The sequence below is a fragment of the Adiantum capillus-veneris genome, chromosome 30 (assembly GCF_014529385.1).
Source record: "Adiantum capillus-veneris isolate H3 chromosome 30, ASM1452938v2, whole genome shotgun sequence".
In the NCBI taxonomy this organism is placed as follows: domain Eukaryota; kingdom Viridiplantae; phylum Streptophyta; class Polypodiopsida; order Polypodiales; family Pteridaceae; genus Adiantum; species Adiantum capillus-veneris.
This window is the reverse complement of record NC_140960.1, coordinates 26,408,833-26,422,272: the sequence shown is the minus strand read 5'-3', so window position 1 is coordinate 26,422,272 and position 13,440 is coordinate 26,408,833.

Sequence of the window (13,440 nt, the reverse complement as noted above, 5' to 3'; positions counted from 1 at the left end):
GGCCTACACACACTCACCTATGCACACACTACACACACGCATATACGCACAAAAAGAAAAACAAAGGAATCAACATCATCGGCAAAAGGAGAAAGGCGATCAAGTCACACGATGCCGACACCAAAACAAGAAAAGACGCAGAAGGCATACCCCGATCGGCCCCAAAAATGACGAACGCCCTACACCGATGGACAAGTGAGGCCCGTTGTTTGCGGATTGCCGCGACGGAGGTCCATAGCATAGCTCTCAAGCATCAACATATTTACCAATACAAGGGAAGTGACCAGGATGAGGCATGGAAACTCACTAGGGCGTCAATCCTAATGAAGTGAACTTGATGAGATACAACTACTAACTCTACAAGCAAATCAACCGTGCTATCACCAAGTAATCTGCCTATGTCCTTCTACACAGGTTTACAGTCGTCATGCCCGTTTACCATGCAAATCTATTCGGAATCGTGAAACTTGAAGGGAAGCTATAGGGGACTATCAGGAACATATCCTATCACTGTCACAGCATTGTGGGTAGGTACATGGATCGCGATCGTTTGTCCCAAAGTACGTAAAAACAGCAAACAGATGATCCTAAAGGGTCATTTTAGGGCCCCTAAAGCCTCTCCTAGGGTCAAAACAACATAGAATACGCATATAAGCACTCAAAATAGCGATTTAAGGTCTCAAATGCGTAGTTGAAAACCTACACCGAATCTTGAATGATTACACTTGAATGGAAGAGCAAAGGAAGAGGAACACAATGCAATAAACGAATCTGAATTCGGATTACCATAGCCACAATAGCGATGATTACAAGTTGGAGCAAGAAGAAGCTCTCAAACGTACGCTGTCTCTTCAAAACTTCTCATAAAAAGGATGATGTTCAAACTTACAAAACTCGACCTTTATAGTTTAGGTCTTTACAAATGGCTTGTCCGGCCAAAAGCTCCTAAACTTCTAACTGGCTCTCTAATATACAATTGCTCCCAGAAAAATAATCATAAATTCTTTTACAAGTTCTCGACTTTGAGAAGCTCTTTTACAAAAGGTCAAGATTTTCGCCAAAATGTAGATTCCCTGAAAAATGTGACTCTTTCTTTGGAAACTGCAGCTTCGTCCGCCAAACACTCCCCCCTTCCTTATCCTTGCATGTCCTCGTGCATGTTTAGAGCTTTGGTCGTTGATGAGGCTCCAAGGAAGCAAGTGTTGCTGAGAAACTCCGTGTTCGAAGGACAGCTTCCAGGGCTTCTTGATGCTATCTGAAAGGATTTTCACTTAAAGTGTGCTGGTATGCTACGTACCATGCCTTGAGGTCCTTTGCCATAGGATGGAAGATCCTTGAGTCGATTTCCAAGAACCCTGTGATGAAGGCCTCTTCAAACATCTGCAAGTAATGTGAAGGCAGGTACATTAGTCTTGAGTACATTGCCATCAGAATATGTCGAGGCGGCAAATCTTGGAGATTCCAACAGATCCCTCTATGACCTTCTAGGAATAGGTTCCATGGATGATCATTGCCTTCAGTGTCTTTGAAAACCTGGATGCAGGTGATGATCATCCGGGCTATCTTTACTAGCATCTGACAGGCCACGTCAAGGACATCCCGTAGCAGGTGATTGTCGAATTCAGGGTGTTGACTACATAGGCTACTGTAGGGAGATTTTGCGTTGTCAGGACTGGGTAGTTTAACTTTTACTGCCTTGAGCCTTTCCATGTGGCAAACTCCTTCCATGTGCGTTTTCTAGGGATTGGGCAAAAAGTAGGATCTATTTAAATGTGCTAAGGAGCGTCGTGGTAGTTGGTTAGATCTTGTGGCCATGTGTCCAACCACTTCTGTCTCCACTTTGGGTGGTCGTCGACGAGTACCTGTGCTTCTTCAGCTGTCAGTGCAACACCTTCATAATCCCCGTCTTTGTTTTGTGGCAGGGTCGGCCGCATCTTCTCCTTCCAAAGGATTACTTCATGGCATATCAAGGGAAATGGTAGGTACTCATGGCCAAACCACTCCACCTACTCTTCTGGCTGTAAGAACGCTAGGGCCGCTAACTCCATTATCTTCTTTTCATAGAGCATGTAATCTTTTGCTGGTCCCTCTGGCATGTCCTTAATGCTTTCAGTGAGCTCATCTCTAATATCCAGATTTGCCTCTGCTGATCCTTGCTCTTGTTCTTCTTGGTGTGATGTTTCAAGCAAGTCTGGCATTTCTTGTCTAGACAGCAGTTGCAGTTGCACCTGGGCTTTGTCTGATTTGATTTGTTGTTGAAAAATCAGTTCTTCTTTTTCTTTCAGCAGTGTCTGTTTTTGAGTCTCTAACTTGGCCCTTGCTTGTGCGAGTTGCTGCTCCAACTCTTTTACCTTTTGCTCGTTGGCCGCCGTTTGGGCCATCATTCCTGATAAGAGCAACTGTCTTTGAAGCTTTTCTTGCTCTAGCTCCCCTTTCAGTGCCGCTAGGGTGTTCACTGCTTTAGCATTGTCTGATGTGGAGACCAATGCTCCAGCAGGTTCCTGGTTTGCCAGCAATGTGGTAAGCGTGCTTTTTACTGTGTTGTATGAGATTGTCACTCTTTGGAACCTTGCACCTTCGTACTCAAGCTGCTCCGTCGCTTTCTTGACCCTTGATGTCAAAGCTTGGCATTCCTTTTCCTTGGATGTGAATTCCGTCTTGACGTCCACCAGATCTCTGATCAGAGACTGAGCCTGCTATCGCTCAATGTCTCTTTCCTTGGTTGTGAGCTCCAGTTGTGCCCGTAGGCTCTCTAACTCCTCTTGCCCAGTTTTTTTACTTTTGTTGAGCCTCTTGTACCTGCTTTTCTTTTTCTCTCAGCACCACGTGCTGGCATTGGAATTGTCTTTCCAATTCCTGTAAGGTTTTCGTGTAGTCAAAATCAACAATAGACTGACAGGCTTCGTGGTATCCTATTGCTTCCATAGGAGGTATAGACTCTTTTGGTGAGGAGGAAGGGGGAGGAGGTGGTGGTTTTTTGGTTGATGGAGAAGGAGGAGGAGAAGGAGATTTCGGTGAGGGAGGAGGTGGTGATTTAGGCGAGGGAGGAGGTGATGAATTCTTCACTTCTTGTACATGCCTCTTTTTGGATGCATCTTCCCTTGGCTGTGAAGTAGACGCGTCTGCTTTTCTTTTCTTTAAAATCTTTATGATTCTTTGGCGAGTCAAATCCGCCGCCCGTCGTGCTTCCACATTCCTCTCTCTTTGAGCTTTCTTTAGCTGCTCTGCTTGGTTCGTATCATCAGTCGTTTCTTTCTCCTTTATTCCTTCAGCAGAGTGAGAAGATACGTCCACTTCTGCAGCCTTTTGTTCCGCGGCTATCCTTTATTTTTCAGCCTGTATTCGAGCCGCCTCTTCTATTCTTGCCTGTCTTTCCCTCTCAAACCTTTGTTTTTCTGTTTGTTGAGCTGCAGTAGCTCTTGCTTTTCTGTCAGCTCGCAGCTTGGTCCTTCTTTCCTCAATTCTTTGTTGGGCCTATGCATATGATTTTTGAAGGTCGGACTACGGCACGACACTTCTTTCCCTCTTTCTTCTCTCAAGCGGTTTTGTGGTGTCTTCCTCCTCACTTTCTTCAAATTCAGACGGTCCTTTGTCTTTTGACCCTTGAGAGTTTCCCTTGTCTTCAGTCTCCGTCTTTTCTTCATTACTTGAGCTTTTGTTGGATGCCTTGCCAGAGCGCGATGATGTTGCACAGTGGTCGTCCTTACTGAATGAGAAACCAGCTTTGCTTTCTGAATCAAAGCCGTTTGTAAACTGGCAGCTGGCAGGTCTTCAATCATTCCCAAAGCTTGGTATGCTATTCTTGTTAGCATTGGCACTGCGCTCATGTAGCTTTTTTTTTATACCGAGCTCTTCAAATTTGCTTTGACCAAGCTCTCCAAGATGTAAGAACCATAGTCGCATCGGATGGTTCTGTTTTCAGCTGTTGCTAGAGCCATGACCACTGCGATGTGCAGGATTGGATCGGTGTAGCGAGAGGGCTTTTGTACTCTGAAATGCTGAGAGATCAATCTCATTGGTAATTCCAGCTCACTGTATATCATGTCATTGTATTTGTACTTGTTTCATTTTGCTTTGATAAATGCCTTCTCGTTATCCAGTGACTTGGTCTTGCCAGCAAGTCGTGTTGCCCTGGAAGGAAGTGCAAAGCTTTGTTGATAATTTCTTTGGTGATCTTTACTTTTACCTTTGAATTATCCTTGTCCGTGAGCATTGCTTGCCCATCATACTGTATCGAGCTCATGAGCTCGTGGGCCCTCATGTAGTCTGTTCCCCATGGTTGCAATCTGAAAAACTGCTCCAAATGCACAGCCCACAAAGCTTCTGTGACCTCCGGCCTTCGGTGGAGATTCCATATTTCTCGTGGCATGATAGTCGTCTTTACCATGTCACCATCAGCATCCCTAAACTTTGCGATGAAAATGTGAGTAGGGATCTGAGCTAGTGTTTCATCCAAGATGTGAGCCTTTTCATTTGTAGCCAGCTCATCCACTTCATATGGTGCTGCTGTCCACTGCCTTTCTTTCTTTTGGCGAGGCATTCTGTGTCATTAGAATCACAAGCTATCGGGATTTTCCTTTCGCAACCAGTAGCATTTAGACTTTTAGTAAAAAGCAGTTCAAAAGTTAACACTGATCCTAACTTGAACAAATCTCATCCATTCTTCTCCATATTTCACCAGTGGGACTAGGAAAACTAGAACTATGACTGATTGAAATTTGAGTCGATTCTGGGCCTGAGGTACACCGATCGCGATCGTAGTACAGAGGCCAAAATAACAATTGATCACATGAGTGGTTTGCTGATAGCTAGAGGGTCATTTTGGTCCACTGTGTCTTTTATTTGAACCACTGTTGAGTTTATAAGTCCCAATTTTGGATTACAAGGGAGTTTTGGACTAGACTTTGATTTTTCATGGGTTTTTGATGTCCAATTGGCTTGAAACTTGATGTGTGATTTGAACAAGATGTGTACAAGAGATCTGTTAGGTTTTGGTCAAAATCTGATGCTGAGGTACACCGATCACGATCGTAGTACTTGGGCTTTTTTGGGTGAAAACTGGATGGCCTTGGTCCCCTATGCCTGCCTAGCCCACTGATGATTTATTTTCAAGTTTGGACTTAAAATGAACAAATTAGAGCACTTTTTCACTGTTTGACCTTATTTTACTAAGTCTAACCATATTGGGTTTTCTTGATAAATTCTGGTTGGAGCCTGGAGTTAGTTGATATTAGTTTTTGAGCTTTCCCTACTTCCATGAGTTGTTGCTATCATCAACCTACTCCACTGTCTGATTCTGACTTGATTAGACACTTTTCACCCCGTCTTTGGGAGATTTTCCAGACTTGTGCATTTTTCAGGCATTCTTTGGATACCAATGTGATATTTGGGAATCTCTAAGTTGCCTTTTGGTCTTTGACATTAGTTCGACCAAAATTCTTCCTTTGTTTGATCATTCGAGAGCGAAATGGTCATCCCTGTCCTTGTAGGAAATTTTGAGATCCATTCGGGATTTTCTACAACTATACTAACTCCTAGTCGGACAGGTATGTCTTTCAAACCATCCGTCATAATTTTCAGTCAAATTTTGGTAGTTGTAGGTTAATTATTTCCGATTCGGGTGTGTTTGTCAAATTTGGCCCATTCCATGAGCAAAATTTTTGCATTTTTCATGAAAATTCAAGAGAGTGTATCCCTCACTGAGTTCGAAGCTTGGGCCAAGCCAAAAGTTGCAAAACCTGCATCTGGGGACACCGATCGTGATCGTACCATAGATCCCAAATTGAGTTTTGACACCTGCAGGTTGTTGGCGAGACTGAGGGGAGGTTTTTTGCAGATTCTCTGTCAAGTTTGGTCAGTGGGGTACACCGATCGCGATCATTGTACCACCACCAAACTGAGATTTGATTACATGGCCTGGTTCTTGACATTGTGGGGAACACATTGATGTGTTCTGTGCTTGAAAAAAGTTTTGTCATGATGCCTCTAAGGGCCCTTGACCTATTCGACACAATCCGACTTTGATTTGATCAATTCGCCCGTTTGTGCACTGATTCACGCTTGCATGCGTAATAGACTTGATCTTTACTTGATAAGGAACATACCTGTGAAATCTGGTATGAAATGTTGGCTCCGATCGTTCGTATGGGGTAGAAATGTGGCAGCTCGCTCTAGGTCAAGAAGCTCTCTTCTTCTCTCTCAAAATGTGAAAATGAACAATGAGCTAGACTTTGGCCTACCTGACCTATATCTTCACGAGGTTTTCGTGACATAGGGCTGATTTTCCTTACCTTTGATCACGATATAATCTGCATACCACCTGTGGGTCGAACTGCTCGTCATTCTGGCGTCGTTTGACCATTTGATGCGATTCTGGCGAAATGTGGTCATGATCATTAAGTCTGAAACTCAACGTCTTCAGATTAGCTTCATATCTTCCATGCTTGATAACCCTATCATGATACTTCGGTGTTTGCTTCCAGAACTTGATTCCAACACTGTGGGCGATATTTTTTTAATTTTTGAAATTTTATTTACGAAAATCAAACAAAATAAATTGAAAATACTTATTAATTGGCGAAAATAACCGAAAATTATTATACTCATCCCTAAGCATATATTTTCACTAGAAGCATCCCAATGCTCTAGATTTTGTCATTACATCTCATTATTATGCTGGTTGGATGATAAAAACGCTAAAAAATGCCCGATTTCGATCAAATTTGTTCGAAATTGAACTCTAAAAAAAGAAAAACACAACACATGCATTATGTACATATATACACATTGGACCCCTTAATGGTCCTGCCTGCTACTAGATTCAGCAGTTACTCCCCTCTTCCTAAACTGAGTCGTCCCGGACGAAGGTTGTGTGCATGTGCATTGGTTTGAAACCTGTGTCTATGCATGGCCGTGTAATGTGGCCCTATCCTCATGTTTGAGAAAATGCATTGGGTAACAAGGTGCTATGAAAGATGCGGGGATTGAATGTAATTTTCAGTGGCTTTGGATGGTGAGGCTAGCTGTTTATTGAACAACAGAGCTTGTAGTTGAATTGCTCTCTCCTTGATTGCTGGTTTTTTGATGGCAACTATTTTTGGAACCCATTTGTATTCGGTTTTTTGAAATTTGCAGATTTTAATTTAGGTTCCTGAATTTCTTTAGGTTTCCATTGCCATTTTGTTAGTTCAGGCTTCTTGTGTTGACTTTTTGGTCTCCTTCGAGCTTTGTCGCCGAATTTTTGGTTGTCTCCAGCTTTGGTTTCCATTTCCATTCTGGATTAGCTCCTGAAGGTCTTTGATTGGTGCTGCTTTCATTGGGAGTTGTTCCTTGGGTAGCCATATCTGTCTCTGTTTGTTCTGCATGACGGTTTTCTTTATCCATACTTTCCGAACAGCCGTTTTCGGTGTTTTTGGCTAATGAGCAGGTTGCTTTTTGTTGATGGGGATACTCGGCCACGAGTGATCTGTTTTGGCGAATGGAGTCATGTACGTGTTAGAGTTGTGTGTATACAACAGCGCATGTTCTGACCATTCGGTAACTGCATTGAACGTTCTCATCCATGGAACTCCCAAACATAATGATTCTCTGATTCCTTCGTCTTTCATTACTAGAAATTGATGAGGACAACTATTTCCATCAATATTGATTGGTAAGTTTACTATGCCCAATGTTGGCATTTTTGCCCCGTTTGTGGCTTGTAAATATCGTGTGGATTGCGCTAGGGGTTTATCTGTAAGCATATTGTAAGTGGAGAAGTTGACCACATTGACTCTTGCCCCTATGTCAATCAATGCTTGTTGATATCTACCATTCGGAAGTCTGACATTGATGTGAACATCGATTCCTACTTCCCATTGCTCGTCAGTGTGAATTATAGAAAGAGAAATTTGAGCCGTATCTGCTAGTTGAGGAAGTCTTTGTTGTTGTAATTTTTGTTTTCGCTTTAAAATCCTGATTCTGGACTCCTCCTGTGCTTGAGCTTTTGTCTCATTTGCTTTGTTCTTACGCTCCTTTGCAGCGTGGATTTTGGCAAGCATCTCTGAAGTTAGTGGTAGGTTGTACTTCTTTAATCTGTAGCCACTAATCCAATTAGGCATCTCCTCTCCCTCTAATGTTGCAAGCTTAATGGCTCCGCTAGATGATATGTCATGAATCACATAGGATCCATTGCCTCGCTTTTTGAGTTTTCGGAATGTTGTTTCAGGGTATACATTAAGACATAATCCCCCATAGCAAATTCCTTGCTTATAACATGTTGATCAAAGAATGATTTCATGTTTTGTTTTTGCGCGTAGATTGATGCAATTGCTCTCAATCTAGTTTCATCCAATTTTTCTAGGATATCTATTTGATTGGATAATTCATGGCCCATCCATTCTAATTCTTTAGCGACTCGAAGCGTGGGGATAAGAAATTCAAGTGGCAAAATCGCTTGAATTCCATAAACCATGTTGAACGGAGTCGTTCCGATTGAGGTTTTGTACGCTACTCTATATGCCCATAAAGCTGAATGCAGCTTCTGATCCCAGTCGGCTCTCAATTCGCTAACAATTTTCGTGAGAATTGTCACCAAAATCTTATTAATACTTTCTGCTTGGCCGTTAGCTTGTGGGTGATAGGGAGCTGACTTCCTGTGAATTACCATGAATTCATCCAATAGGAATTCAATCACTTCATTGACGAAGTGAGTCCCTCTATCGCTCACTATCTCTATTGGTAAGCCATATCTGGTGAAAATGTTCTCATACAAAAATCGTGCTGTCATTTTCGCATCATTTTTGGTTGTTTCTTTTGCTTCAACGCACTTTGTTAGATAATCTGTTGCCACAATAATGTATTGAGCGTGCGATTTATATCCAGGAGGCGCAATTGGTCCTACAAAATCTATTCCCCATTTTGCAAACGCTCTTGCCCCCAGCATTGGCCTCAAGGGCATGCCATCTCATGCTCTAGGAATCTTTGTCCTCTGGCAATCATCACATCGTTTCACAAACTCTTCAGCGTCCATGGATAGTGTAGGCCACCATATGCCAGCATTAAGAATTGCTTTCACCGTTTTGTCAGCTGAGAAATGTCCTCCAGCTTGTCCGCCATGTGCTTGCTTTAAGATAGGAACGTATTCCTCTTCCGTTGCACACATTCTCAATTGATTGTCTTTTCCCCTCTTGTAAAGATTGTCCTCAATCAATACATAGTTTTCTGCCTCTTTCGTGATCGTTTTGATACGTGATCTACTCATTCCTTCAGGCAGTATTCCGGTGGTAAGGTATTCTACAATGTAGTTACTCCATCTGGGTGCTACAAATAATTTGAATAGAGTCGCGTGTTCTATCGGTTTTGGAAAAGTGCAGATAATACATGATTTGATATGCATATGAACACTTTCTTGCATTTTCGGCCAATATACACCCATTCTCATCAATATTTGATACTCCTAGGCCATCATGTCAATAGGCAAGCAGCTTGTCACCTCTCCTTTCACACTCAATGAGCCAATTGAGTTCAGCAATTGAATCATTGCGGAGGCAGGGCAACAAATGGAGGTTCTCAAATTAACCATTGCAAAAGAAATTCCTTGAGTTCAATTGTCCATATAGTCGCTCATGGGGGATGCCAAAGCATGATTACACCTAGCATTGATCCTTGCATACCATTGTATCGTACTAAAATCTAGAAGGGGGCGATTCACGCCTCATGACCCCCGCAACTCTTTGCCAAGAAAAATAGTTGAACTATGGGGCTCAATGTTCGCAAAAGACCAAGATTTAGTGAAACTACAAATTCCTGGTTAGATTTTGATTTTTCCTTGAAGAAAGCCAATAAAATTTCATGAGTTTCGGTGTAAATATCAAAGGATGCTACAAATTTTGACCTGAAAACGCGGAGAGTTTTAAGCTAGTGTGGCCTCATTTTCCTCAATTAGGAAAAATGTTTTTGGAAAGCCTTGTGTGGGTGCGCACATGAAAATGTATCTCTTCTTCGACCACTTTTGAAATTAAAGGACGTATCGATTTGTAAGGCCTTCAATTTGTAAGACCTCTCTCTCTCTCTCTCTCTCTAGATCTCTCTCTCTCTCTCTCTCTCTCTCTCTCTCTCTCTCTCTCCCTCTCCCTCTCTCTCCACTGGTAAAACTTGGTTTTTTAACCTACCTTGTCCATCATTTGTCGCTAGATTTTCTTCATTAAAACTAACTCCTCATGGACTAGCTCACTTTAGTGGGAACTTTCTCTTGCATTTCTTATAACTAGGCCACTTGGCTTGCCTTGGGTAATGTGTTCTAGGTATTAATTGTCTTCAATTTTTGCAGACTTGCAAAATCCTTTCTCCTTCTATACCTCGTCACTAACTGACATCTCCCTAAAGAGGTGGGAGCAATGACTCACATGAGGCATCCCGAGGGCGGGAGTAGCCTACCGCCATCCGATCATGTTTTGAACTAGGCGTGAACTAAGTGTGAACTCGGGAGGTATGTGCACCACACCAATCTTTGTGTGAATTCAATGTGAACTAAGTGTGAACTTGGGAGGGTATGTGCACCACACCAAATTTGGTGTCAGCTCGATGTGAATTAGAGGTGAACTAGGTGTGAACTTATCCGTGACGATGTGATCTATAGATTTAACACAATTACACACACCTTTAAACAAGTATGCGATAGCTTCGACATTAGAATCAATCTCAAGGGAGGAGGGGGGATGGGTTCAAACCCTGAATTTGAAAACGTGGGAAAATGTTTCATTCCCTAGGAAATCCAACGATAACGATCATCTGACAATCTTGAGGCGTTGATCCCATGTTCCATCAGGGGCTGCTCTCCTCTCTTCCCTTTGCATACTTGTGATAGCCCTTGTGGATTGCCAATGAGTGTTTCCCCTTTTTGGGTATACAATACATAGTATTGGTCATTATTGTGGTGATTATAGCTTCATGGCTTGATTAGGCCTAGCCATTGGATGCATGTGCATCCTCTCTCTTACTCTTTACAAGGGCTCTCATGCTCTCGGAAACACATAGAGGCTATGGACTATTGAACCGATTGTTTTGTAAAAAATCATTGACCGTCCACACACTTGGAACGACTTGAAAGCTTGCATGAAGGAGTCATTTTTACTTTGACAGTTTCATTTCAAGGCTCATTGAGCTTGGAGTAATTTTTTGGATTCCATGTGACACTAATCTTCTCAGTATACTAAAAGATTTTGGCAAATTTTTGTGGAACATATGAATGCTTGAAGAAGTTTGACAACATGCTTTCACAAAAATACAAAGATGAAGTTCAAGAAGGTATCCAAACTAAAATGACTATGCTTAAATCTTCGGCATTATATGAGGCTATTTGTTTCACTCATAATGCTGAAAAAAAGACTCAATCTTTTGCAAAATGATTGCAAGCCTCTATACTATGAACCTTTTGTGCTCGATACACCCATTCCAGCAACAACCCTCAATGTTTTGATTATTTCAACATAGTTATAGAAACGTCCAACCCAATGATTTATGTTGGAGAGGGGAAATGGGGAACACACCCATCACACACGCAAATGTATCTCTGTAGCCCAGAGTATTCATAGTACCCCTGTTCTCTCGAAAAAACCTTCAAAATATACACTTTACACTAACTAAACCAAGTCTACACACAACTCAACACACATACGCTTGGTAAGACCACCATTCAACACATACACACCACAACATCTCATTTCATCTCTTTTGACATACACTACACCTCAATTTCACTCTCTTTGCACCACAGAACGTCGACGAACACACACCTCTACCGGCACTGAAACACACACACAAAGAGCAAGAGAAAGGAGGGGGGGGGGGGGGAGGGAAATGAAATCCAAAGGGAGGGAGTGGCTTGATATTTCTTAGAAGAGTGCTTCTACAAACCTTGCAATGCCACAATGGTGAGCTTCAACAAAAACATCCCCTAGGCTCTCAGAGACCTTCTTGTGCCAAAAAGACACATAAAACATACATTTTTCATATCACCTGCCTAACTAGGACCTTCATACCTTCTTGAGAAGTCTCCCAATATACATATCCCTCCTTATGACCACTCCTAGCATTGACCAACTATGACAGCACCATCATTGCCCAACCACCTTGTTGAACATTTATGTACAACCAAAAACAAGCTAATTGAACTTAAAGACAGAAACACCATACTAATACCTAAGAAACCTAAAACAAATTGACCATATGTACAAGATATGTACAAAGTTTTACTCTACCGCACACTATCTTTCTAGGTTGGTTTCCCACCCCCCTTATCTACAATGTTATCCACATGGGAGACTAACATCGGTCCTATTAGAAAAATACTTCTACACCTTGTATGGACCTGTCCACTTCTTTTTGAACTTCTTATAGAAAGTCAAATCCAAGTAAGTTTCATAATTAATCACCAGGTCTTCTTTCTGTATCTTTTTGTCTGACAAGCTTTGATTGAATTTGGAAACCAGCTTCTCTTGCTACTTCACATAGTACTCTATTTCTCCCTCTCTCTCCATTTGCAAAGCTTCAAGACTAGCAATTTGATCTTGCAAAACATCGTGTTGAGTGGCATTGACTCACCACACATGCTTGAAAGCACGTACGTGTGAATGCATTGGGAGCACTCTCCATAGACCAACTCAAACGGAGTGAAATTCTTAGCCACATTGTAAGATGTTATGTATGGCCACAAGAACTTTTGTAGATTAGCCTCCCCTTTGCTTCCTACTTGTACACATATTTTGTCAACATCTTGATGATCTGTCCGTTGGCACTCTCCACTAGAGCATTACATTGGAGGTGATAGGGTGAAGAAAACTGATGTTGCGTTTTCTACTTCAAATTCTCAACCAATGCACGCATTAAGTTTCTTCTAAACCCCTGATCTCTATAAAAAGTGAGCATTTCCTTAGCCTTGACCCACCTAGTAAGGTAGTAAATGGCTACCACAATGTATTTCTTACTTCTAGTTGGCTTAGAGATTGGACTGGTAACATGAAAACCCCACTTCTCAAAGGCACTCTTAGCTATGATAGCCCTGTGTGACTCGGCTACCAGTCACCCTCCACCCATGGTCTTGCACACATTGGTGCAACCAAAGTTGGTATGAGCTGGAAAGTGATATATGCTAGGCAAAGGCTACAGGCAGGTGTAGTGCAGAAGGCTAGAGCAGGTATGGAGTCCCTGGGCAGCCAAAGGGTAGTGGAAATGTATGTTTAAAGTGGCTTTCTAGGCCAAAAAGCTCAAGGATAGTCTAGATGGGATAGCATATGAAGGTGCTCAAAGTGCCAAGCTAGTGCTCTAAAATGTAGTGTTAGATGTGCTCTAGAAGCCGGTCCAGGAGGCTCGTCAAACGGAGCCCCGGTGCTCAAGATATTGCATTGCAAAGTTAGAAGGTTTAGTAGAACCTTGACAGGTAGGGGAATTTGGGACAGATGG